Genomic DNA, 25,978 nt, shown 5'->3' with positions numbered 1-25,978 from the left:
AATCAGTCTTGACCCTGCACCCAATGGGAACAGTCCAGCCCGAACTGCTAGGCCAGGTGCTCCCTGGACTGGAAACAAGCATTCTAGGACTGGTTTCGGGCTTTCAGTCCTCATCAGCCAGATAGCTTGACTCCAGTAGCATGGAGAGCACGGGACCCACGTCTCTGCATACCCGACCCACTCGGGGTGGCAAATGCAAAAGGAACCATTGATGGTCAGAATGCAGAACAATGTCATACATTCACCCCAGTACAGAGATCTGGGCCAAAATCCATCATTTTTTTTACTCACCATACCGTTCCAGTTTGGACTCAGCCAAATGCCAATGAGTCTTGACCCAGCGCCCAATGGGAACAGTCCAGCCCGAACTGCCAGGCCAGGTGCTCCCTGGACTGGAAACAAGCATTCTAGGATTGGTTTCGGGCTTTCAGTCCTCATCAGCCAGATAGCTTGACTCCAGTAGCATGGAGAGCACGGGACCCACGTCTTTGCATACCCGACCCACTCGGGGTGGCAAATGCAAAAGGAACCATTGATGTTCAGAATGCAGAACAATGTCATACATTCACCCCAGTACAGAGATCTGGGCCAAAATCCATCATTTTTTTTACTCCCCATATTGTTCCAGTTTGGACTCAGCCAAATGCCAATGAGTCTTGACCCAGCGCCCAATGGGAACAGTCCAGCCCGAACTGCCAAGCCAGTTCTTCCCTGGACTAGAAACAAGCATCTTAGGACTGATTTCCCGCTTTTAGCCCTCATCAGCCAGGATAGCTTGACTCCAGTGGCATGGAGAGCAAAGGACCCACGTCGGTGCATACCCGTCCCACTCTGGGTGACAAATCTGATAAGAACAATTGATGGACAGAATGCAGAACAATGTCATACATTCACTTCAGTACAGAGATCTGGGCCTAAATCCATCGATTTTTGCTCACCATGCCATTCCAGTTTGGACCGAGCCATATGCAAATCAGTCTTGACCCTGTGCCCAGGGTCAATATATATATAGCAGCAGCTGTTATTCAGATTATTTAACTACAATGTGTTGAATGGCTGGTTGTGTGGTGATAGACACTGCAGCATTAATGTATAGTATGCCAGTGGCAACTTCCTATCGGAGTGGGTTCTTAGCTGCTTGAGGATTGCTCACTCTCCCTTTTCGTTACTTTTAGTAGTGTTGTAGAAAGCAGAGGTTTTTTTTTTGGGGGGGGATGCTGGACTTAGTGTCTACTTTAATTGTGGCACCATATTGTAAGTGTTAGAATACGGGTAGGCATGGCTAAAAACAAAATTACACTCGAGAATTTTGCAAAATTCCTGAATTTCAAAGTTTTCAAAATCCACATAATTTTGCACTGTGCAATTTTGTGTAATTTTTTCTTGTGGGTGAGTGGCTCATGGTGAAAATGTCTCACATAGAGATAATTTCTCCTTAATCCTGCCTCCTGCCAGTATCGTTGGTGACTCCCATGATACCAGCAAACCACATTTCACACTAAAAGCAAAAAATAATTACATTTTAAAGAAATTTAGAAAAATGTGTTTGGAAAAATTATGCAAATTCGCTCACCATAGAAGGAGAAATGGCGTCTGAGCTTTCTCACACAATGCTGTGGGCACAAGATTCGTGGGAATGAATATCTGCATTCTCATAATTCGTCTCTGTTGACACAACATTGGGATGTGCTTTTGGGTAAGGTAACTTTAACAAAAAAATATGTAGACCTGGTTCGATATATGAGGTATGCTTTGAATGGAATACGATCCGAAATTAATTATAAGTGGATTACTGACATCTTTCTGCCTCAAACGAATTTGTATATAGGTTTGAAAAGCAATGATCATGCATGCTTCCATGTGAAGCAAGCAGTATTTCATTCCGCCACCTTCTGTTATTAAGAGGAATATGAGAAATAACTATCCTTTTAAGGTCCTGATGTAATTTTGATTTTGGAATAATTTGCTCATTAAGTGATAATTAATAAGGGTGGGCAGAAAACTCCGCTCTGCCAGTGGGGCGGATAAAGCTAGCCACCCACCGCTCCCCGGCCCGGTCCCTGCTTCTGAAAGCAGCCAGGCCGGGGAGAGCCTCCCCAGGCCCCCAGTGGACCCCCTTTCCCAGCGCCCGGACCCTTGGCTGGCTTTTAGGATGGGAGGCTCTCGCACCCTGGGACACTGGGATGGAGCACAAGCTACTGACCCGGGCCCAGCTTCTGAATCCTAGCCAGGCTGGGAAGAGACTCCCCGGGCACCAGTGTCCCCCCCTCCCCAGCGCCCGGACCCTCGGCTGGCTTGCAGGATGGGGGGTTCCCGCACTCTGGGACGGAGCACAGGCCCCCGGCCCAGGCCAAGCTTCCGAACCCTAGCCAGGCCAGGGAGAGCCTCCCCGGGCCCCGGTGGACCCCGGTCCCCAGTGCCCAGACCCTCGGCTGGCTTGAAGGATGGGGGCTCCCACACCTTGGGACACAGAACGGAGCACATGCCCTGGGCCTAGCTTCCGAACCCTAGCCAGGCCAGAGAGAGAGTCCCCGGGCTGCGGTGGACCACATCCCCAGCGCCCGGACCCTCAGTTGGCTTGCGGTACGGTGGGATCCCGCACCCTGGGACACTGGGACGGAGCACAAGCTACTGACCCGGGCCCAGCTTCTGAATCCTAGCCAGGCTGGGAAGAGACTCCCCGGGCACCAGTGTCCCCCCCTCCCCAGCGCCCGGACCCTCGGCTGGCTTGCAGGACGGGGGGTTCCCGCACTCTGGGACGGAGCACAGGCCCCCGGCCCAGGCCAAGCTTCCGAACCCTAGCCAGGCTGGGGAGACCCTCCCCTGGCCCTGGTGGACCCCCGTCCCCAGTGCCCAGACCCTCGGCTGTCTTGAAGGATGGGGGCTCCCACACCCTGGGACACTGGGACAGAGCACAAGCCCTGGGCCCGGGCCCAGCATCTGAACCCTAGCCATGCCGGGGAGAGCCTCCCCGTGCCCCTGTGGACCCCCCTCCCAGCGCTAGGACTCTCGGCTGGCTTGCAGTACGGGGGACTTCCTCACCCTGGGACACTGGGACGGAGCACAAGCCCAGGGCCCAGCTTCCAACCCCTAGCCAGGCTGGGGAGAGCCTCCCTTGGCCCCAGTGGACTGCGGTCTCCAGTGCCTGGACCCTCGGCTGGCTTGCAGGACGGGGGGCTCCCGAACCCTGGGCCACTGGGACGTCGCACAAACCCCAGGCCTAGGCCCAGCTTCCAAACCATAGCCAGGCCAGGGAGAGCCTCCCCGGGTCCCAGTGGACCCCCGTCCCCAGCGCCCGGACCATCGGCTGGAACCAAGGAGGGTTAAGCCTAGGCAACGTCCTCTTCCCGACGGCCTACCCGGGGAGCCCATTTTTCTCACCTATTAAGCCCCCATGTTGTGGGAGCTTACAGAAATTTGGGGAAGGACAAAAGTTGGAGGCAGCCCGGCCGACTGGCAGGCCGGCCATCTGGTCACCCAGCCTGGAGGGCCATCTGGTCACCGGGTGCACAGACAGGACCATCTGGTCACCCGGCCCGCAGGGCCATCTGGTCACTCTGCCAGGTGACCAGTTGGGCTGGGATGACCCCGCATCCAGATGGCCTGGGAGGGTGCCTTACCCAGTCGTCCTTGCAGTCCGGTGAGGGGTGGCCAGGAGCACCGAGGCAGCCGCTTGGGAGGCTCCTTCCCTGGGGCTGCTGCTCGCCTCCCTGCCCGACTGGGGCGGGAGCAGCAGGAAGGGGAGGTTTGGCTGTCTCAGGACATCTAGTTACCCTGCCGACCCGCAAGGGATGGTGGCCCGCACCCCGGTGGGGCAGGGATGGGAGGGGGAGGCCCCCGTGCTGGAGGGCACGTGGTAGAGGCAGCCTCCCGTGAACCAGAGTTACCCCCTCCGCATTCCTCAAGCCGGCCCAGCGGCAATGGAACCCACCACTGGGTGTGGAGGAGGAGGGCATCCACAGGCACCCACATACGGAGAGTCAAAAGCTTGGCTCAGAGGATGACTTTCAATAGATTGCAGCGAGACAGCTGCTCTGCTACTTACGAAACCCTGACCCAGGTTCAGTTCATCTATGAATGATTTCACAAACTGTGCCCCATGAACATGCAGTGCACTAAGGGCGATGGAGGTGGCCCCTTCCGTCCGCGCTCCTGTCCCCAAGTGAGCGGCTCTACGCACCGGCCCCCCGAGAGAGGCCGGTTATCCCAGGCCAACCGAGGCTCAACGGCACTGCCGTATCATTATGGTTTAGGGGGGATTCTGACTTAGAGTCGTTTAGGCATAAACCCACAGATCGTAGTTTCACCCCATTGGCTCCTCAACCAAGCACATACACCAAATATCTGAACCTGCGGCTCCTCTCGTACTGAGCAGGATTACTATTGCAACAACACATGATCAGTAGAGTAAAACTAACCTATCTCATGATTGTCTAAACCCAGTTCACGTTCCCTATTAGTGGGTGAACAATCCAACGATTGATGAATTCTGCTTCATGATGATAGGAAGAGCCGACATCAAACAATCAAAAAGTGATGTCGCTATGAACACTTGGCCGCCACAAGCCAGTTATCACTGTGGTAACTTTTCTTACACCTCCTGTTTGAGACCCAAAATGTCAGAAGGATCCTGAGGCCCCGCTTTCACGGTCTGTATTCATACTGTGGGAGGTTTCCGTCCTCCCTGAGCTTGCCTTAGGACATCTGCATTATTGTTTGACAGGTATACTGCCCCAGTCAAACTCCCCACCTGTCACTGTCCCCAGAGCGGGTCGCGCCCAGCTGTCACCGGGCGCTTGAAGCCAGAAGCGAGAGCTCCACGGGGCTTGCACCCCCGCCTCACCGGGTAAGTGAAAAAATAATAAGAGTAGTGGTATTTCATGTCTCTTCACAGTGCTAGACTACAGGCAAGCTCAGCCGTCCTCTTTCCCCGCTGATTCTACCACGCCTGTTCCCTTGGCTGTGGTTTCGCTAGACAGTAGGTAAGGACATGGGAATCTCGTTCATCCATTCATGCCGATCACTAATTAGATGACAAGGCATTTGGCTATTTCTGTACCACCTCACAGTGGCTCATTCTGGGTTATTATGCTGCCCATTAGCGTCAATTCGGTTTTGCTTCCAACAATACAACATTCTTTCGCTCCGGAGTACAGCCACACTGAACGCTGTCCTCACTGGAACTGGGATTACGTATAGGCCAGAGATAGTACACCCTGCAATACTATTCCAACAATTTAAAATTGTCTACGAACAGTCCTATGAAATTAAAATATGATTAGCAGGACATCAATAATCAATGTGTGATAATTATGTGTATGCGAATATTTGAGACCTATTCATCATTCAAGACATTTCAATAAGTATGATGTACACAACTATATCTAAATTGTTATAACTTAAGCACACATTTATAAAAAAAATACACATCTACAAATTGCACATCTAACTAGAAAAAAGGACATCTATAAAATTCACATCTATACTAAATCTTGTGTCAACTATAAACCTTTATGTTAAAAAAATATGCTTTATAAGGGTGACATGTGTGCTGTAAGAAAGTGTACATCTCAGTATAAGCTTGATACTCAATTGTCCATGAATACTTGGCACATTTTAAGAGTGTCCATTAAAGTAGCCAGGCAAACATTTTTCTTGAATGGGAATGACATTTGCAGACCTAATTCAGCCAGAACAACATCATTACATTGAGGCCAAATACCACAACATCCGACAATAAAGCCATGAAATTTTATAGTGTTGCATTTTGGGAGATCTTTGATTTGCTGTGACAGATCCTGATAGTATTTCACTTTACTCTCAAACGCTAATTCAAGGGAATTCTGAGAGTTTTCATAACAAATTGAAACATCAATCACTACAGCTGAACCATTTTTGGTAAACACTACATCTGGTTTTAGTAGTTCTCCTTGATTATTCTTAACATGAGGTTCCCTATATGCCATCCAACCACACCTGTTTGCTCTATCAATGAACAATTCCAGAATTTTGTTATGTCTTTTTATCCTAATGTCCTTAGTTTTAGGACATGCGCCTGAAATATTAGAAATTGTTTTGCAAACATCATTACAATACCTACATGTAGCAAATGCACGATTTCTTCCCCTAGTGATGGTTTTTCTAGTATATAAATCATTTGCTCTTAACATCAACACAGCTATGTACTGATTTTCTTTCATTTTGTTATGCTTGCTGATCCAGAAGTTTGAGGTTGGATTACTTGCTAAGTATTTTATACCATCACATTGGACAGGGAGATTTGCCCATTTCTCAAATTCTTCTTTCCTCCAATCATATGTTGCTAACAAATTAAAATCATAGCTCTGAAACCTACTTTCTAAAATGTTGAGATTGTGCGTTTTGATGATGTTATCAATTTTTTCATTCAGATCTTCTCCTGCATACTGGAATGAATGAGCTATGTACAGATCTGGAGCTGCCCTGAGATACAATACACTATTGACTTTATTGAGACCAATTTGTGTACATAGTTTTAGAATACTGAGGCCCCCCAAATGATCTTTTCGAATATAGGAGACCAAGACATGTGTATGCAGGAAGGTGTAGAAAATGTTTGACATACTTTTTTATTGTTTGATCCAGAACATTTAAAGTTTTTGCTTCTGTTCCTGTCATTTCAAATTTGAATGATAGTTCAGGGACCAAGTACTGACACAAATTTTCGATTTTCTGTGTGGGCTTAAGTGGTAGATTATCAAGTTTTTGAGCCCAATTGACAAGAACCTCATTAATTGTGTTGTTGCTTGTATGGCCAGTGTGTGGATCAAAGTTCAATCCGAGGTATCTCTCACTTTCTCCTGGAGGAATGTTTTCAATATTTTCTTTTTCAAACTGCCATGATTTACAGTTGCTAATCAGGATTTTATCTTTATGGTGACTGATATAAAATCCATGTGTCTTTTTCACATTAAGTTTTAATCCTGTTGTTTTACTGAACTTATCAATGATTTTCAGATTTGTACTCATTTCTTCGCAGGTGCTGCTGAGTACTGCGATGTCCTCGGCAAAGGCAAGAATGGTGATTTGCTCAATAAGACCTCCTGATCGAAATGTGAAGCCCTTGCCATTTTTCTGAAGATCACAGATCAGAGAATTCATGGCAATGTTAAATAGTAGTGGGGATAACGAGTGACCTTGTTTAACCCCAGATTTCATTGTTATTTCAGGAGTTGCTTTGTTGTTCTTTCCCTTGAAACATTTTGTTGAGTCAGTGTACAAGTCTTTTATTATGTCTCTGATTTAAGATGGAACTCTGTGCCTTGAGAGACTCTGTATAATGTGTCCATGTCTGACAGAGTCGAAGGCTTTTGAGATATCTATTAACACTACTGCCAATGAGTGACTGTTTTTCCGTGCCCCTTTTATGATATTTTGCAGGAGAGTCAGATTCTCGAGACAACCTTTCACCTTCATGAAGCCTTTTTGTCTCGTATTCAATTCAACAAAAAATGAGTCTTTTAGTTAGTATTTTTGTGAATAACTTCATGAATGCAGTACCGATGGCAATTGGACACCAGTTACTGATTTTTTAAAGTTCACTAATCGATACATTCTTGGGTATCAAAATTGATCGGTTCTTTTTGATACTTTCTGGTACTCTTTTCATCAACAACCAAGACGATAAAATTCTGGGCAGCAGTCTTGGTTGCCTGCTGTGCACTTTATAAAAGTCATTCAGACTAATCTTATCAGGCCCCACTGCTTTCTTTAGATGGGAGTCCTCATAGGCATAAGTTATTTCGAGCAGTGTTATTTCTTTACATAAACTTCTAATTTTGTAACCCTCTGGTACCCAATCAATCGGCATGAATTTAGGGGTTTTCTTGTTTTTTTCTCAATTATGTTTTTGTAGTTTTGAAAAATGTAATAAGCACTGATTTGGCAAGTGCCATCTTCTGCCCCATCAGTGATAATCCAGGCAATTTTCTTTTTGTCTTTTTTAAACATTGGCTGGTATTCTTTGTAGCTGCCCTTTGCTTTGGCATGATTTTTATTGTGCGTCCGATTAAGCCTTCTATTTTTCTTGCCTTTTTTTGTTATCTTGTTCCCTACTGAGGCATTCTGGTGCTCACTTGAGCAGAGTTCATAGGCTCATTATTGAGTTCACTTGCTGGTTCATTTGTTGGTACACTTGCTGGTGCAGGACTTATATCAGTGGTGTTTTCTGAGATATAAGTGACTACCTCATCCATCAGATCCATATCAGCATTGTGTTGCTCTACGTTTTGGGCGTACTTCTCGATTTCGGTGATTCTATCTTCCAACTCATCAAAGTTCTTGATTTTTTGCGCACGTTTGTGAATGATAAAGTCTCTGCGCTTTTCTGTTGTTACTTCCACTGTAACCTCTGGTTCATCGCAAGAGTCCTTTTCAGAAACATTTGATGCTTGCAGTACATCGTTTGCCGATTTTTTGCTTTTATCTCTTCTATCTCTTTTTTCTGCAATTTTGTTTTCTGTTTTTATTGTCAAAATGTGGAACCATCAGGGCATTAATATTCCTCTTGCTTTCATATATTTTTCCAATTCTGCTAGTAGCAGTATTTCTTCCTGTGACCATAATTTTGACGGTTTGCTGCTTGAAAGTGCTGCTAGTCTAACCTCATTTTGCGCTCTTGGATGCGCATGCCGAGCATGTTAAGAAACACAATCTTTGTTCCAAATCTGAGGTCACAGAAGCTGCGCAGGAATGGCAGCTCTCCTTTTTGAGGTCTTCCTTTACATTTGGCATAATGGCATGCAATATTGTAGTATTCAGCTTCTTTGTCACATTTTGAGCAGTACGTTTTAAGATAGCAGCCTTTGTGCTTGTTGGAGACATGTTTTCTCAGTTCTTTAAAAGTTCCCAGTATGTCTCCACACAAGCCACATTTATACTTTTCGTTTGGGTATTTCCAATAAGTAACTTTTTTTGTGTAGTCACTTTTCTTTGTTATTACATCTTTGCTGACCTCGTAGACATCGGGAAGATTTTCAAAGTTTGTACCAATGTCATTCTTGGCTGAGGAGGCCACAAATTCTATGGATTCGCTGGATTACTGTTGTGTCTTCTTCTGCTATGGAGGGTGAACTAAGGCCGATATTGTGATCTGAATTATTGTTGCCTGTTGCGTTGTTTGAAGCGGGTTCTGGTTTGTCAAATTCGGTGAGGAGGTTAATGATTTCTCGGAAATACAGCACCTCCTTATGCCATCTTAACGGGGTTTTTATTCTCCAGGAACTAGCCCATCTGGAACTTTTGTTTGCTTCGCCATTTCTCACTATCACGCTCGCTACCATGATAGAACCTTGTTTGGCCTCTCTCCATAGACTTCTCTACGCAGAGTCTAGCACTACAGAGGCAGTTACCGGCGGGACCACCGGGAGGTAAAGGCCACTACAACCGAGAATAGGTTAAGAGAGTCATAGTTACTCCCGCAGTTTACCCACGCATCATTGAATTTCTTCACTTTGACATTCAGAGCACTGGAAAGAAATCACATTGCGTCAACAACCGCCTCGGAGTTTTGCGTTGCTTTGTTTTAATTAAACTGTCGGATTCATCTGGTCTGCACCAGTTCTAAGTCAGCTGCTAGGCGCCAGCCGAGGCTGAATGCCAGCCCCGAGGGGGGACGGAGAGAGGCGACCACCACAGCTGGGGCGATCCATAAGAAGGGCCCGGCTCACATAGAGAGTCTCAGCCGCCTGCTTCTCGTCCAGCAGTGGCACGCACCCAGCCCCGCTTCGCGCCCCAACCTGACCGACCTAGCCCTTAGAGCCAATCCTTAACCCGAAGTTATGGATCTGACTTGCCAACTTCCCTTACCTACATTGTTCCAACATGCCAGAGGCTGTTCACCTTGGAGATCTGCTGCCAATATGGGTACGGCCCGGCCTGAGATTTACACCATCTCCCCCAGATTTCCAAGGACCAACGAGAGCTCACCGGAACCGCAACACCTTCAAAGGCTGGGGCCCCTCTCCTGGGGCAAACCCATTCCAGGGTGCCCTGCCCTTCACAAAGAAAAGAGAACTCTCCCCGGGGCTCCCACCGGCTTCTCCGGGATCATTTGCATTACCACACTGGATGCCGCGAGGGCGCCCGTCTCTGCCACTCCGGGTTCGGGGATCGGAACCCGACTCCCTTTCGATCGGCTGAGGCCAACGAAGGCCATCGCCCATCCTTTCAGAACGGCGCTCGCCCATCTCTTAGGACCGACTGACCCATGTTCAACTGGTGTTCACATGGAACCCTTAACCACTTTGGCATTCAAAGTTCTTGTTTGAATAATTGCTACTATCACCAAGATCTGCACCTGCGGCGTCTCCACACGGGCAGTCAACCCGGGCATCCGTGCACACCACAGTGGCCCTCCTACTCATCGCAGCTTAGTCCCCGTGGCTCTCAGCACCGTTGACGGCCGGGTATGGGCCCTACACTCCAGCGCCATACATTTCCAGGGATAGTTGATTCAGCATGTGAGTTGTTACACACTCCTTGGCAGATTCTGACTTCCACGGCCACGTTCCTGCTGTCTATAACAGTCAACACCTTTTCTGGGGTCTGATGAGCGTCGGGCGCCTTAACATGGCATTCGGTTCATCCTGCAGCACCAGTTCTGCTTACCACAAGTGGCCCACTAGGCACTCGCATTCCATGCCCGGCTCCACGCCAGCGAACCGGGCTTCTTATCCATTTAAAGTTTGAGAATAGGTTGAGATCGTTTCGGCCCCAAGACCTCTAATCATTCGCTTTACCAGATAAAACTGGGTGTTCCAAGTGCCAGCTATCCTAAGGGAAGCTTTGGAGGGAGCCAGCTAGTAGATGGTTCGATTAGTCTTTCGCCCCTATACCCAGGTCGTATGACCGATTTGCACATGAGGACCGCTACGGACCTGCACCAGAGTTTTCTCTGGCTTTGCCCTAACCAGGCATAGTTCACCATCTTTCGGGTCCTACCACACACGCTCATTCTCTACCTCCCCGACGGAGTGGCGAGATGGGCCGATGGTGCGCTTGCCGCTTGAAGCGTGGTAGGATACCACCTCAGCCAGCGCCGACCCGCACCTTCATTGCGCCACAGGGTTTAGCTCGGCCCTCCAACTCGCGCACGTGTTAGACTCCTTGGTCTGTGTTTCAAGACAAGTCAGGTGGGTTCCAGACATCTCCGCAGACCCATGGTGCCTGGAGTGGGCCTCCCCGCCTGGTAGAGCGACGCAGTAGGGGTGCACTGAGAACAGTCCGCCCCAGTCGACAGTCACGCTGGAAGCAGTGGGCCCCGTCCCCCCTTCAACCGCTCAGGCACACCCGAGGGGTGGCCGGGAACAGGTGCCCAGGGGAGGGCGCAGAGGCGGTCGAATCTCCCCCAGTCCCGTAGACATGGCAAAGCTGCTGCCAGGGGGGGCTGTAACACCCTCTGCTGGAACATAGGGCTCCCTGCCACCCCAAAGCCTTCCCAGCTGACCCGGAGCCGGTCGTGACCACCACCGCAGAGGAAATGCACCCTGCGGGGCCAGCTAGGGCCCGGGCACCTGTCCCGGGGAGGGGATCCAGAATTCCCAGGCCACCGACTTTCCCGCCGTGTTGAATCCTCCGGGCGGACTGCACAAACCCCACCTATTTACCTCTCGATGGTTTCACGCACTCTTGAACTCTCTCTTCAAATTTCTTTTCAACTTTCCCTTATGGTACTTGTTGGCTATCAGTGTCATACCCGTATTTAGCCTTAGATGGAGTTTAATACCCGCTTTGGGCTGCATTACCAAGCAACCCGACTCTGAGAAGACCCGATCCCGGCGTGCCGGGGGCAGCTACCGGCCTAACACCGTCCGCGGGGTGAGCCTCGTTCAGAAGGACCTGGACCCCTAGAGCAACGGTGGGGAGTTGATCTTCTGTACACCACCTTTCGGGGCTTCGGCGCTGGGCTCTTTTATTTATTTATTTTTTATTTACGAAGTTTTGTATAACTCTAGCCTGACTGGAGGGTATCTGACTGCTTCACAACAATTGCAGAGCAAAACAAACGAGAGCAGAACATATTACAATAAAGCGAGCAAAAGAGAGCAGAACAAATTGCAATACAGTGAGACAATCCGGATGGGAGTCGAAGTAAAGAAGATGTTGAGGCGTTCCATTACAAGGATTTGTTGTCCCACAACCAGAAGAGGTATAGTGTCATTTTCAGCACTCCGACTGATCCTATCCAATCGCTAGAGATCAATTGTGGAGAAGGATTTTGAGCTGACTTTTGAATTTAGCAAAGGAGGGAGTAGTTCTGATGTGTGGGGAGATAGAGTTCCATATTTTGGGCGCATTGACGGCGAAGGATCTGACCGTGTTTTTTTGTTTTTGTGGTTTTAGCGGGATAAGAAGTAAGGTATTGGAGCTTCTAAGGTTCCTGTTCTGACCTGCTTTTTTGAGTTTGTACGCCAGATATGGGGGTTTGCCTGTGTGGAGGTTTTATGGGTAAGGCAGGCCGTTCTGAAGTTTGCCCGCATTTCTATTGGTAGCCACTTGAGTTCTTTGAGTGCAGGAGAGATTTGGTCAAATTTCTTTATTCCAGTGACCATTCTGGCAGCCGTATTGAGGGTTGTTTTCAGCGGAGCAAGGTGTGTTTTTTCTATTCCCGAGAGCACTGCGTTTCCATTGTCCAGTCTTGACAGCACCAATGCTTGAGTGGCATGTTTGAGATCTTTGGGTAGAATGAAAGTTTTTATTTTGTTTAGTAGCTTCAAGTTAAGGAAGGCGCTCTTAGCCGAAATCTTAATGTGTTTGGTCATGTCCAGTTTTGGGTCTAGCATGATGCCTAATGATTGAACAGAACCGGCCAGGGTGAGGTTCCTATTGAGCGCATCGATCTGTTTTAGCCACTTGACCATTTGTGGGTTCTCTTCTTTGTTCGAGATGAGGAGTAGTTCGGTTTTGTCCTGGTTCCGGTTTAAGTGGTTGCTTGACAGCCAACGTTGCACTTCTCTTAGTGTTTTGTTGAGTCTTTGGCAGAGGAGATTTCCAGGTAGATTTGGGTGTAAAGGGAAGTTTGCTTCTCTGAGTAAGGTGGCGAGGGGTTCCATGTAAATGTTAAAGAGTTAAAGAGCACTGATCCTTGGGGGACTCCCCTTAAGACTGGTTGAAGGTCGGATTCAAAGCATCTGGTTTTGAATCTCTGGGAGCGGTTGAGTAGAAAGGAGGAGAACTATTTGAGGACCACCTTGTTTGAACCTGCCCTTTCTTCAAGAGCTTTGAGGAGAAGTTTGTGGTCAACTGTGTCGAATGCTGCCGATAGGTCTAGGAGAATAAGGAGGCAGCATTGGTCTGAGTCCAGTGATTTGTGAATATCATCATTTATGTTGAGGATTGCGGTTTCAGTGCTGCATCCTTTCCTGAATCACGACTGATGGGAGTCGAAGAGGTTGGTATTGTCTAGGTGTTGCCTTAATTGTTAGAGTACACATCTTTCCAGGCTTTTGGAAAGAAGAGGAAGGTTGGAGACGGGTCTGAAGTTGTTGAGGTCACTTATGTCCAGGCCTGTTTTTTCCAGCAGCGGGGTGACTTGACCCACTTTCAGACAATCATGAACGATTCCGGTTTTTAGGGAGCTGTTTATAATCCTACACCAGAGTGGAGCAATTTTTTGGTGAGTTGAGCAGGGAGAGGGTCTAGGGTGTGAGATGAGGGTTTAGAGGAGGATATAAGTTTAACTATCTCTTCCTCTGGAATGGGCTGGAAGAGTGACCAGGATTTAGTGTTGGGAGTGGGAGAGCAACTAGGCACCCCAGCTGGGCTGCTAAGGGGAGGGGAGGAGCAGTTGATGTCCAGAGAGCGCTCGATCTTGGAGATCTTGTCGTTTAAGAAGATGGCAAAGTTATTGCACTGTTCTTTGGAAGCCTGTCCCAAGGACGTATCGGGTTTGGAGGTTTGTTGTCTGATAATCTTGAAGAGGTCATTGAATCTGTTTTTTGCGCAACCAAGTGCAGAGCGGAAATATGCAGATTTTTTGTTCTTGATATGACTGTTGTATTTCTTCCTGATGGTTCTGAGATGATCGCGGTGGTGGGTAGTGGGCGTGCTACTACAGCGTCTTTCTGAGGCTCTTATTTGTCTCCTATCATCATTGATGTCAGAGTCGAACCAAGATCGGGACGGAATGGCTCGTTTTTTTTTAAGTTTCAGGGGTGCAAATTGGTCCAGCAGGGATACCATATTCATGTTATATAGCGAGGTGAGATCATTTGTGGAGAGAGCCTTGCCGCTGGGTAGGAGCAACTTTAGCCTTTCTTCCATGATGTCCAAGGGGATCTGGGTGAGGTTTCTGGACCATTTGGGGGGTCTAGCACTGGAGGCAGGGATAGAACTTTGTTGTTGATGTGGAATAAGATCATGTGGTAATCCGACTAGTCCACTGGAAGAATGTTGTCAATCGAGATTACGTCTCGATGGGCAATAATGGCATCCAAGGTCGATCCTTTGTTGTGAGTTTCTTCCGAGCAGTGTTATTGAGAGATTGAATTAGTGTGTGTTGGCTTCGTTCCAGCGTAGGTTGAGATCACACAGAATTAGGTAGTTAGTGTCTTTGAGAGCGCAGTGGTCAATCAAGTCGGATAAGTGTTCCCCAAATGTGGGGATGTTACCTCATGGGTGATAGAGCAGGTGACCAGCTAATGGGCTGTTAACCTTCGTTTTGACGTTGACAGTGTGGCATTCAAAGGAGCTATACTTGCAGGAGTCCATTACAGTGGTGTCTATGTCCTCCCTATAGATGATGGCAACACCTCCACCTCGTTGGCCTTTTCTATCTTTGTTGATGATGGGGGCACCAGCATGTCAAAACAGGGAGAGGAGATCTCATTCAGCCACTTCTCCGTGATGAATGCAATATCTAAATCCTGGGAGAGGATGACTTCCGCTAATTCCGTTGCGTGCTTGGGGGCTGATCTACAGTTAATGAGCATTCAGTTAGTGGATAATTTCTTTTTGCTCTGATACTCTCCTGATGGGGCCCACAGTATTGAGGAAAGGGAGGGTGGGGGTCTTGTGCTTTTTACAGGGGGGGTAGTCTCTTCTGAAGCCTGTGATCACTTGAATATTGGAATTTGGGGAAGCTGAGAGAAGAGAAACATAGGTAGAGGCTAGGACCAAAGCTTCTTCAACAGACATTGCTGCTTTAGTTCTGGAAGGTCTTTGTGAATGGATCTCAGCATTTTTACTAGGAGGAATCTGTACCCCAGTTGCGGGGGCTTTGATTCTTATGGGAGGCTGAAACGGGATCTCAGCGCCGCTTGTAGTAGGACTCTGCCGCTGGATTTTGGGGGCGGATGAGGGCCCGAGATGCGGCTTTAGAAGGATAGAGTCCGTCTGAGAAGAGGGCCTGGGTTGGTATTGCTGGGGCTTTCGAACTTTATCTAGGTCGGTTAGGATTTCAGCAAGGCCCCTGAATATTATTTCTAGCTGGATTTCTATTAGGGTCAGCCATAGCGCCAAATTCTCCGGGGCTGGGGGTGAGCGGTTTTGGGTGGGGACATTTCGCGGGGTGGGGAGCAGGGTCGAGTTGCGGGGCCTAATGGTAGGTCGGTCGTCCCAGCTGTCTCTGTTAGTGACATTCAATGGGGGGGTCTAATCGAGGGCTCTGCCTCGGTTAATCTGCGGGTCTGGCAGAGAGGTCAGTAGCTCGAGCCCGTGGGATGGAGGAGTGATGAAGACGAGGATGAGTTTGAGGGGGTGGAGGGACCTGATCTACCCCAAAATAATGAAGGTCACGATTGAAGGGGGTGGAAGAGTGGGAGGAGCTTCTAGGGGGCCCGCTGAAGGGTCTCATCAGGGGAGCGGGAGTAGGTCTTTGCTTTGCCTGATGGGGCATGTTGGCCAGGGAAGGAGGTTGAGGAGGAGCAGGTCGCATAGAGTGAAGCAGGGCGGAACGAAGAGCAGGGAAGAAGGAGTCTAAGGCCTCTAAGCTCTCGTTGTTAGCCTGTATCAAAACTGTGCCATTTGAATAAATGGTCACAGATGTATTCCCTTTTCTAGTAGCCTGGAGGTCGTCAGTTTACAGCTATGTGAGGTGGTCGTGGTTTTGGATATGTGAAGTTGCATTCTTAATGTGGTGTTCCAGATCTCAGGTCTATCCATGTGGAAGATGAGATCCATCTTTATCTGCCCTTTGGAGGTGCAGTGTAGGTGTCCACAAATAGCGTTTCTGGGTGCTGTCTGATTAGATTATGTTTGAAGTTTCTTCTTGCTTTGGAAGAAAGGCTGAGGGGAAGCTAATAGCGAAGACATTCACGCCCTGCGATTTCATATGTACCGGCATGAGTGGGTCGACGATGGTTGGAGTGCCCGGTGCCATTGTTGCCTACTACGTAGACGGGGTTGCCGAGCTGCTGTTAGAGAGGCGAGACTCCCTTAGTCTGGGAGTGACGACTATGGGCAACTGAAGACGGCTAGTGTTTGGCTGGCACGCGGGGGACCTCTCTGCTATATGAGCCGTGGGACTCGCTTGGGCGCGAAGCCATTGTGTTGCAATGGGAGAAGTAGATGGCTATGGGAACTAGTTGTCGCGAAAGGAGTCGGTGGGGTTCTGATTACCCTGATCTGGGGTGATATGGCGGTGGACCATATAAGAGAGGAAGCCTGGCGGTTAGGCTGGGAGAGTATTTGCTGCTTAATGAGGGAGGGAGTGAGGGGCAGTGTGATCTATTTGTCCCGATTGGGGGTGGAAGGAGGGCCGAGTCAACACGAGTGGGAGAGATAAAGGTTCTGGGCATAGGTTCGGCAGAAAAAATTAGCGTGATTGTTGCGGAGGGGAGAGAGTGACTTGAAACAGGACTTGTACCTTGGGGTGGACCAGGAGTCATCAGCGTTGTTGGAGCAGGCAGAGGGTAGTCTTTAGTGTCCTGAGCATGACCTTAAACTGCGTGGGGAACATAACAAAGAGTTACACTCGCAAGTTACACTCGCCGTTACTGGGGAAATCCTGGTTAGTTTCTTTGCCTCCGCTTCTTACTATGCTTAAATTCAGTGGGTCGCCACTTCTGATCTGAGGTCGTAGTTGGATGAAAATGCTGGAGCGTGAAGAGGAGCTGGGGAGGGCCTGTCCCCTGCCGGAGCTGGGGCCTGGTGTCCCAGCAGCGTGCACCCTCTTTCTCGATTGGACCTGGAGGGGTTGCGCCCTCGCCGGGAAGTTGGCTGCGAAGGTGGGTGCCCAAGGTGCCTGCAGGCAGCCGGTAGGATGCTGCAGACAGCCACGTGCGGAAGGTAGCCAGGCACTCCGGGATGGTCCCGGGGCAGACGGGACGGCGGACAGGTTGCCAGACCCCTCTTCGTGGCTGGGCACGCCGTCAGCGTACCTCCACAACAGGACCCGGCGAGGGACCCTGCCACGGGCATTCATGGGGTCTGACCTTGTGGGGGGACAATGGGGAAGCGGAACTAACCCTACCAAGGCCCCAGCCACGTCCCGGGGTCGCCCCAGGGCGATTGGTGATCGAGCGACCCTCAGACAGGCGTAGCCCCCCGGAAGATCCCGGGGCCGCAAGGTGCATTCGAAGTGTTGATGATCAATGTGTTCTGCAATTCACACTAATTCTCGCAGCTAGCTGCATTCTTCATCGACTCATAAGCCGAGTGATCCACTGCCTAGAGTCACAGGCAACTTTTTGAAAATGTTCACCTACCTGCGAGTACAGGAGAGACGGGAGGCAGGCGACACCGTCCGTCCACCGCCCATGCAGCGAGATGGCCCGGGGGCCCAGTTCAAGGCTTCCTCTCTGGGATTCAGACTGCACCATTAGGATGAAAAAAAAATATTACAAAGCGCTCGGCCCGGAAGTCCAGCCCCACCCACCCACCTGTGAGTCAGGAAGGGGGCTCCCAGAGAGACGGGAGCAGGCAGCCCCGCTGTGCCGGTCCCTCCCGGAGTAACCCCTCTGTCTGGTCTCATGGGACCGGGTCAAACCGGGTACCTAACAACGAGGGAGGGTCGCCCTACCTGCACATCAGCTGTCCATTGCCGGGTGACCCGAGTTGTGCTGGCGGACTGGTGATCATCCCACCACCACCCTTGCCCGGGTCAGAGGCACTGGAAGGAAAAAGCCAGGTGGCTCCCCATCACCCACGCCTCCCACTGAGAGGAGCCGGGGTCCCCTCGTAGGCCCTCGGCCCCTTCTCTTCCAGGCTGCCCTGCCACATGAGAAGGGCCCCTCCTCAGTCTCCCAGAATCCGATCGGACCAGGACTCAGGCGCAGGAGGGCCCAGCTGGCACCAGGACCTTTTCGAGGGAGGGGTGGTACCAGCCCGGGATGCACTGCCATTCAGTTCAACTCCCACTGCTGGGAAGGGGGGTTTGTGCCGGGTGAGCTTGGGTTCCATCTCGGAGAGGCGGAGATGCATCGGTCGGGCCTTCCCTGGGGGGAAGAGGCCCTCTGAAGTCCCAGTCATCACCCGAGCGCCCCATGCGGCGGGGGACCACTCCGCCGGCCGGGGCGCACCAGGGCAGGGCCGGGCCCTGTACCTATGGTGCGTGCTTGTGGGAGGTGGCCAAGGGCTTCGGGCTGGCGCCATCGGTCGCTCAGGCCGTTCCGTTGTTAATGATCCTTTTGTAGGTTCACCTACCGAAACCTTGTTATGACTTTTACTTCCAAGTGAGAACGGCCATGCACCACCACCCACATAATCGAGAAAGAGCTATCAATTTGTCAATCCTTTCCATGTCCGAGCTGGGGGAGGTTTCCGGTTTTGAGTCTAATTCAGTCACAGGCTCCTCTCCTGGTGGTGCCCTTCAGTCAATTCCTTTAAGTTTCAGTTTGCAACCATACTCCCCCCAATACCCAAAGACTTTGGTTTCCTGGAAGCTGCTTGGCAGGTCATGCAAATAACTCCGCTGGATCGTAGTCGGCATCGTTTATGGTCGGGACTACGACGGTATTTGATCATCTTTGAACCTCCGACTTTCGTTCTTGGTAAATGCTTTAACGTTGGTGCATCTTGCGCCGGTCCAAAAATGTCACCTTTAGCAGCACAATACAAATGCCCTTGGTTGTCTATCTTAATCATGGCCCCAGTTCCGAAAACCAACAAAATGGAACTGGAGTCCTATTCTATTTTTCCTACCTGAAGTATTCAGGCGACTGGCCTGCTTTGAACACTCACATTTTTTCAAAGTAAAAGCTTTGGACCCCCAGGTCACTCAGTCAAGAGCACCAAGGGGGTGTCGAGAGACAGGGCCTGGGACAGGCGGTTGCTCGCCTCGCAGCGGACTGCCAGCTTGATCCCAAGATCAAACTACAAGCTTGTTAATTGCAGCAACTTTAATATATGCTATTGGAGCTGGAATTACCGCGGCTGCTGGCACCAGACTTGCCCTCCAATGGATCCTCGTAAAAAGGATTTAAAGTTTACTCATTCCGATTACAGGGCCTCAAAAGAATCCTGTATCGTTATTTTTCGTCGATACCTCCCCGGGTCGGGAGTGGGTAATTTGCACGCCTGCTGCCTTCCATGGATGTGACAGCCGTTTCTCAAGTTTCCTCTCTGGAAGCAAACCCTGATTCCCCATTACCCGTGGTCACCACGGTAGTCACAGAAAGTACCATTGAAAGATGATAGGGCAGACATCCGAATGTATCATCGCCATCACAGGGACGTGCGATCGGCCCAAGGTTATATAGTTACCAAAGCCCGTATTGGTCTTGGTCTGATAAATGCATGCATCCCAGGAGGTCAGCGCTCGTCGGCATATATTAGCTCTAGAATTACCACAGTTATCCAAGTAACAGATGGAGCATTCAAAGGAACCATAACTGATTTAATGAGACATTTGCAGTTTCACTGTACCGGCCATGTGTACTTACATGTGTATGGCTTAATCTTTGAGACAAGCATATGCTACTGGCAGGATCAACCAGGGAGCCGCACCTGCTGACGGGGTGGGTTCGGGGGGGCTGCATGCCCATCTCCCTGACCGACAACCTTCACACTCCCCTACCTCTGGGAGCCTGCCTGGGGAAGGAACCCACCTGCCTGGGCAGGAGGGCTCGCTGCAGGGGTGGAGAGGTACAGTCACAAGCGCTCCGGCAGGCCCACCCGTCTCCCCCGGAAGGGTAAGGCAGGCTGAGGCGCATCCTGAGCTAGACACAGGGGTGCCGGAGTCTGGCGATGGCAGCACCCCTCGGAACGGTTGTTCCGAGCTGCTGTGGACATGTACTGGGCGGAGAGGGGTGACAGCGTGGCCTAAGTACCTGCTGGGCAGCAGCATCCGAGGGCCTGGGGCCACCTGACCCCTTCAGCTCGGCTCAGACCACTGGGGGGGAATGAGCTGCCAGGGCCACTCGGCCTTCGCTCTGCTGGGTAGGGTGAAGGGCATCCAGCCAGGCAGCAGGCTCTCGAGTCGGACAGTCCATGCGGGGAGGAAGCTCCTTGCTTGAAACAACAGCTGAGGCTGGCCAAGCAGTCCATCCCTAAATGGACCGAGAGTGCCCAATCGATCAGAGTACAGCTGGGGCATTCCCTGGCAGACCGCCCTGCGCAGGGGGTATGCTGGCTTAGCATCCCTGCCTGCTCCTGGGGCGAGCAGGCTTGGAGAAAAACGACCATCGAGAAGGGACTGAGAGGCAGGTGCATACCCGGGCCTCTGGGAGCCCCGGCCGCCAGGCCCGGGTGCTGCCTTCCCCATTATGCGCATCGCCAGACCTCATGACTACCCCTCTTTCTGGGAAACTGTGCGCACCGCAAGACTCAGGGGACCCTAGGCCCGGACGTGCCTGACCTCCTGGAGCCCTGGCTGGGATAAGGGAGGCATATGAGCCCCCATTGGGACTTCCAGGGCAGCCCAGCCATCTGGTCGCCCCATTGGAAAGCATTGCGTGCGACCAGATGGCTGAGGAGACAGGTGGAACCAGAGCCCCGAGCCGAGCCAAAGCGGTAGGGCTCCTCCCTGCCCATGCAGGGCTCCGGGGCTCTGCACCAGGGACCCTTGTCCTCGGTAGATGGACACTTGGCAGGCCACAGGACGAGGGCTCACACACCCCAAGCCCTGACCAAAACCCAGACCCGAGCCGGTCCCTGCTTCTCAACCCAGCCAGGCCGGGGAGATCTGGGTGCCTGCCTGGTCATGAGGGACGCCTGTCTCGGGCACACGGACCCTCAGGACGAGCGCTTGTTTTCCAAACATTTTTTTTCATAATTCCTCATAGTGGCCTTACGCCAATTCCGCCCAGACCTAATAATTAAGATCTTTAGGGTGTTTTCTTATTTATTTATTGTTTTATTGGTTTACATTTTTTGACATGGCTTCCCAACAAAAGTCAGATAACTTGGGAACAACGCTGCATATACTAAGTGTTGTGAAATGCATTTAGTGGATTGTTCATGTTTTGTTTTATTTTAATTCAATTTTAGCATACTTCACTGCTTGATTGAGCACTTCATAATTCACATCTGTGATGGCACGTGATTGGCTGAAGGCCCTAGGACGAGTGGCAATTACTAGAGATTTTCTCAGAGTAACTGTCTTGTGCTTTTATAAGATGAATTTGTAGATTTCGTTTGCAGCATAATGCAAAATGGTTTGTTGAGTAGTTGTTCTATAATGCTCAGGATTTTTCAATTTTTTAGGAATTGTAGTTTAAAAAAAATTTGCAACTCTGTTCCCCAAACACAGTAACACAAACAAGTTGTTCATATGCAGCTCTTTACTTATAGTTGATGGAAAGCCTCTCCAGAAGTGTGCCAGTGCCTTTTTTGATCTATCAGTTTCTTATGATACCTTCGTAGAATTTCTCTTTAGCTTAGTCAGTGTATTAGGTCAAATCATCTTTTTAGTACAATTGTGCCATATTCATATGTATTGGTTATTTGGTAGATACTCACATAGACTTCTTGCCTGTTGGCTGTCAAAATAGAGGATGGTATTGTAGTCAGTGTGTTTCATTCAATGTTATTAAAATCCTGCTATATTCGTGGAAGAGCCCCATGACTGTAAATTATCCTTGTTGTAGTTAATTGTGAATTGAATGTCTAGCAATCATTAGTTTATGTACTGTGTGTCACCATCACTTATGCGCTCTTCCATTTGACTAAGTTTACTTTAACTGGATAATCTCACCAAAATCCATGTGATGGCCATACTCAGCCATAAACACATTTGATATCTCAGGTGCAAAGAAGCATAGCATTTCTTCTCTTTGCTCTGGAGGAAGTACTTATTCCTGAAGAGTGATTTTCACTAAATTCAGAATTAACTTACAAAGTAGTCTGGTCTATTGAGCTGTTCAGATAGGTGTCTTTCACTTCTATTACTGCTTTTTCTGGAACACACCCTTATAAAAGTCCTGAAAATCCATGGTTACTGTGCTTTGTCTACTTTGATGGTATCTGTAGTGGTTTTCAAATAGTCATTGTAAAGAGCCACAAAAGGTGTTGTAAATTTGCCCTTATATTTTGATAGAGATTCCAGTAATGAATCACATCCTGAAATGATTGGGCATCGGGAGGGTTTTGAGGTCTGTATATATTGTTGAGAACCCATAGAATACTAAAGTTCTTTGATGTTTTTACACAGAAAATTATGTTTGTTGTTGGACAGCTACCTCTCCTTGAGGTTTTTGCCTATAACTACTTTGATGACATCTTGAATATCCTTAGCTGGGTTAACATGTATAGGTATATCATGTTCTTGGTTATGTAATTGGTGGAGCACTTCTTTTTTTATTTGTCATAACTTGTATCAAGATTGATCCACCATTGTCAGCCATATTGATAACCATTTTGACTTGTTTTAGGTCGATGAGAGCTTTTTATTCTTTGATTATCTTTGATTTGGTTGATGCTCTTCAAATCTTACTGTTAAACAACCATGAACAAGGAGGATCTTGTCTACTACAAGCAATCAAAGAAGGCTGATTTGCTACCTTAAAAACCATCTCTATAAAGACGACCACACTAATACTTCTCCAGCACATATCTTGATTCTGTCAATCTTATTCCTCTTTGCAATGGAAGCCTTGGAATCTATTTCAATATGTATGATACACATTTTATTGAAGAAACTAAGGTGCATGTCAAATACACTTAGAAGAAAATGTCACACTTTTAAATCACCTGATAAGACATTTTAGTTCTCACTTAAATTTGCACCACATGCTTTTATTTACATTCCAGACAGAGGGGTGGCTGAATATTTCATCAAAATGTGCCAGCGGCTGTACACAGCATCATGCGTCCTCTGGATCTTTCACTGGCCCTGTGCATTCTGGCCGGATTAGACATTTGTTGCTTAGCCTTTCTTAACACTTCGTCCTGTGGGTGCATATACAGGGTTCTGCTCTATGTGAAGACATGCAGTGTTCTTTCTAGGGGTGTGCAAAGTTCCAGCATTTTATTTTTGCATAAATATGCAAATATACGATTTATAAATTCTGATGAACTTCACAAAATGGAATCCAGGCATCTAGTGCTAAATTTTAGCATGAAATTATCTTCATGTCCATTTTTGATGTGAGGATGTATTTTGAGCTACAAAGTAGCACACGAAACACAATCACTGCCAACAGTAGCCACTTGGGTTCTGGTTCTTCACATCGTTCCCATTCATGCATGCACATTCGTTCTCCTGAACTGAGTGCAATTGTGCAATGTTTTTTAATACCATGCAGAGCAAGTGTAAAGCAAAATTATGCAATACATATAAAATGATCATGACGTAACAGAAATTTTACTCTGGCCTAGTTCTTCCCATCTATTGGACATCGTGCACTGGGAAAATCACACTGCATATCTTGAGGCATGTAACAGAGGAGAGAGAATCCAGCAAGGTACTGTCGTTGGAGGATACAAAAACTGCCAGTACCCCTTGCTGCTCCTTGTTGATGCTGCTATGTTGCTGCAACTGCCTAAGATGCTCCTCCTGTTGTCTGTTCACTGTCTGATTGAAGGTTGTTGGAAATGGCCCTTTCCACAGGGCCACCCCCAAACCTTTTGCCTTCCTTCTCCCCTTTTTACTGAATTCATTTTTGTTGGCTTTAGGACTCAAGGCACTGTAAACTGCTAATCAGTGCTAGAGTGCATATGCTCTGTGCTCAAAACATGTTAACATTGGCATATGTAATTTACTTATAAGTCCCTAGAAGAGTGTATTATATGTGCCCAGGGCCTGCAAATTAAACGCTCCTAGTGGGCTTGCAGCACTGATTGTGCCACCCACTCAGTTTTTTCACACACTCTTCAGTCCGAGCACGGTATATATCCGGTCCGTCTTCCGGGTACATTCCTTCCGATTCGACGCAGAGGGCTTCCCGATCAGAGATATTTTTCGAGAGCTCGGCCATACTTTTACAAGTAAGTTCCTCCCATGCAGCGAGTCCGTATCTTTGTAGTTAGTTTGTTCATCGTTTCCTTTGGAGTCTGGTATTTAAACTGTGCGCTCTACATTTTTTAGACAATACCCTTAAAGCGTTACTCCGGCCCCGACCTGGCCTGGCCCAGTGGATGTAACTGTTATCGGGCTGCCCTGCTCGCACATATTTACGTGAAAACTTGGAGGTAACTATTCGTAACTGGCTTTTTAGAGACATAAGCCTGTGGGTTCCTACTCATTGTGCATTTCACTATTGTATAAGTTCACTTTGTGTCTCTTAGCCCCCTTGTGAATACGCGCCTTATCGGTATCCTACCTTAACTGCAATTGTGATTTGGCTGTCACTTAACTAATTATGTTGACTATAAGACGAAATGGGAAATGCCATATCTTTTATCTCTTCTCCACAGTATCCCCATTTATATACGTGTGTTCTACTTGTGTGTGTCGGGACTGCTGTGTCTCTGCCTTACGGCTGTATCAGTGCCAATGTGAAAATATAGGTGAGGAGCATTTATTTCCATTATCATCCAGACCTCATTTTCCACCGTAGTTATTCGGAATGGAGGTATTCTTAGACACGTTTTTTGCATTCAGTCCCCAGAGTTCGTTCATCAATCGCCTTCTGCTCCGCTAGCAGCTAACTTTTGAGTGATCTGCCGTTTCCAGTCTAGAAGGCTCAGATACTGATCTTTCCTTGGTATGTGAATGGCAGAAATGTGTTTAGGCCACCCTTTGGTTAGTCACTCAGTGGTAACTCTTGGAGAAATAAGGTTTCCTTTCTTCTTTTTTATCTTTCTCTCACTTAGACTCACAACCCACCTCCACCCAAGAAATCTCCCCCTCTTTTTCTCCTTTGTTTATTCGGTGTAATGGTGTACTACTCAGATATAGTAGCATTCTTACCTGTCTTGCTAGGAAGTGGTCTGCTTGCAGACATGTGTATTTAATGTATGATTTGAATTATGCTTCGGTTGCACTCCAAGCCTTGACCTGTCCCCCTCTCCTTATTTTGAGAAAAACTGAATTTTGGTTTATTCAATTTGTTTTTGCCCACAGATACACTGCGATATGCTGTTGTGTGCCCAGAAACTCTGGAATTGAGCTAAAATCTCATCCCCGTGACAAATTGGAGGATCGTGATGGCCACATATAAATGAATTACTTGCGCCCTGATGAAGGAATCACCTATGGTGGCTCTTGTTCCGAAACGCGCGTCGGCGCTTTTTTCTGCTTGTTGGTTGAGAATGTGGTTGTATTTAACAGTATTTTGATGTATGTGGTGACTTTTGGATGTATGTATGCTTGATGGTATGAGTGACTATTGTATATAAAATGTTTTTATTGTTCTTTGCTGTTCTGGGCTGACACTATATTAACTTTGTATGTCTATAGAATCTCTGAAGTAATGAAGTATAAATATCTATATATATATATATATGAGAATAAAAGGATTTGATATCAGCAGTTCGTTCTGTGGGCAATTGTTTATGTTGGAATTTGTTTGTCCTTTAGAGTAATGGGAACTTCCTGTTCATGTTATTATTACCACCCACTCAGTAGCCCATTAAACATGACAAAGGCATGCCACTGCAGGGCGTGTGTGTGCAGTTTTAA

The 25,978-nt window shown here is 48.5% G+C and overlaps 1 non-coding gene and 2 pseudogenes across 1 annotated transcript; all 3 read right to left on the bottom strand.

Annotated features, from left to right (window-relative positions):
* Positions 1 to 3,980: 3,980 nt before the first annotated feature.
* On the bottom strand, positions 3,981 to 12,008 carry LOC144829688 (28S ribosomal RNA; annotated as a pseudogene).
* Positions 12,009 to 17,499: 5,491 nt separating this feature from the next.
* LOC144829802 (5.8S ribosomal RNA) lies at positions 17,500 to 17,654 on the bottom strand. The gene has a single exon (XR_013610836.1). It is a non-coding gene; the product is annotated as a 5.8S ribosomal RNA (ribosomal RNA).
* Positions 17,655 to 18,830: 1,176 nt separating this feature from the next.
* On the bottom strand, positions 18,831 to 19,913 carry LOC144830011 (18S ribosomal RNA; annotated as a pseudogene).
* Between the last annotated feature and the right edge of the window lie 6,065 nt (positions 19,914 to 25,978).

Source organism: Lissotriton helveticus, chromosome 4_1 (genome assembly GCF_964261635.1).
Source record: "Lissotriton helveticus chromosome 4_1, aLisHel1.1, whole genome shotgun sequence".
Lineage (NCBI taxonomy): Eukaryota > Metazoa > Chordata > Amphibia > Caudata > Salamandridae > Lissotriton > Lissotriton helveticus.
The sequence above is the reverse complement of the archived record's forward strand: the minus strand, read 5'-3'. Positions and strand labels throughout refer to the sequence as shown.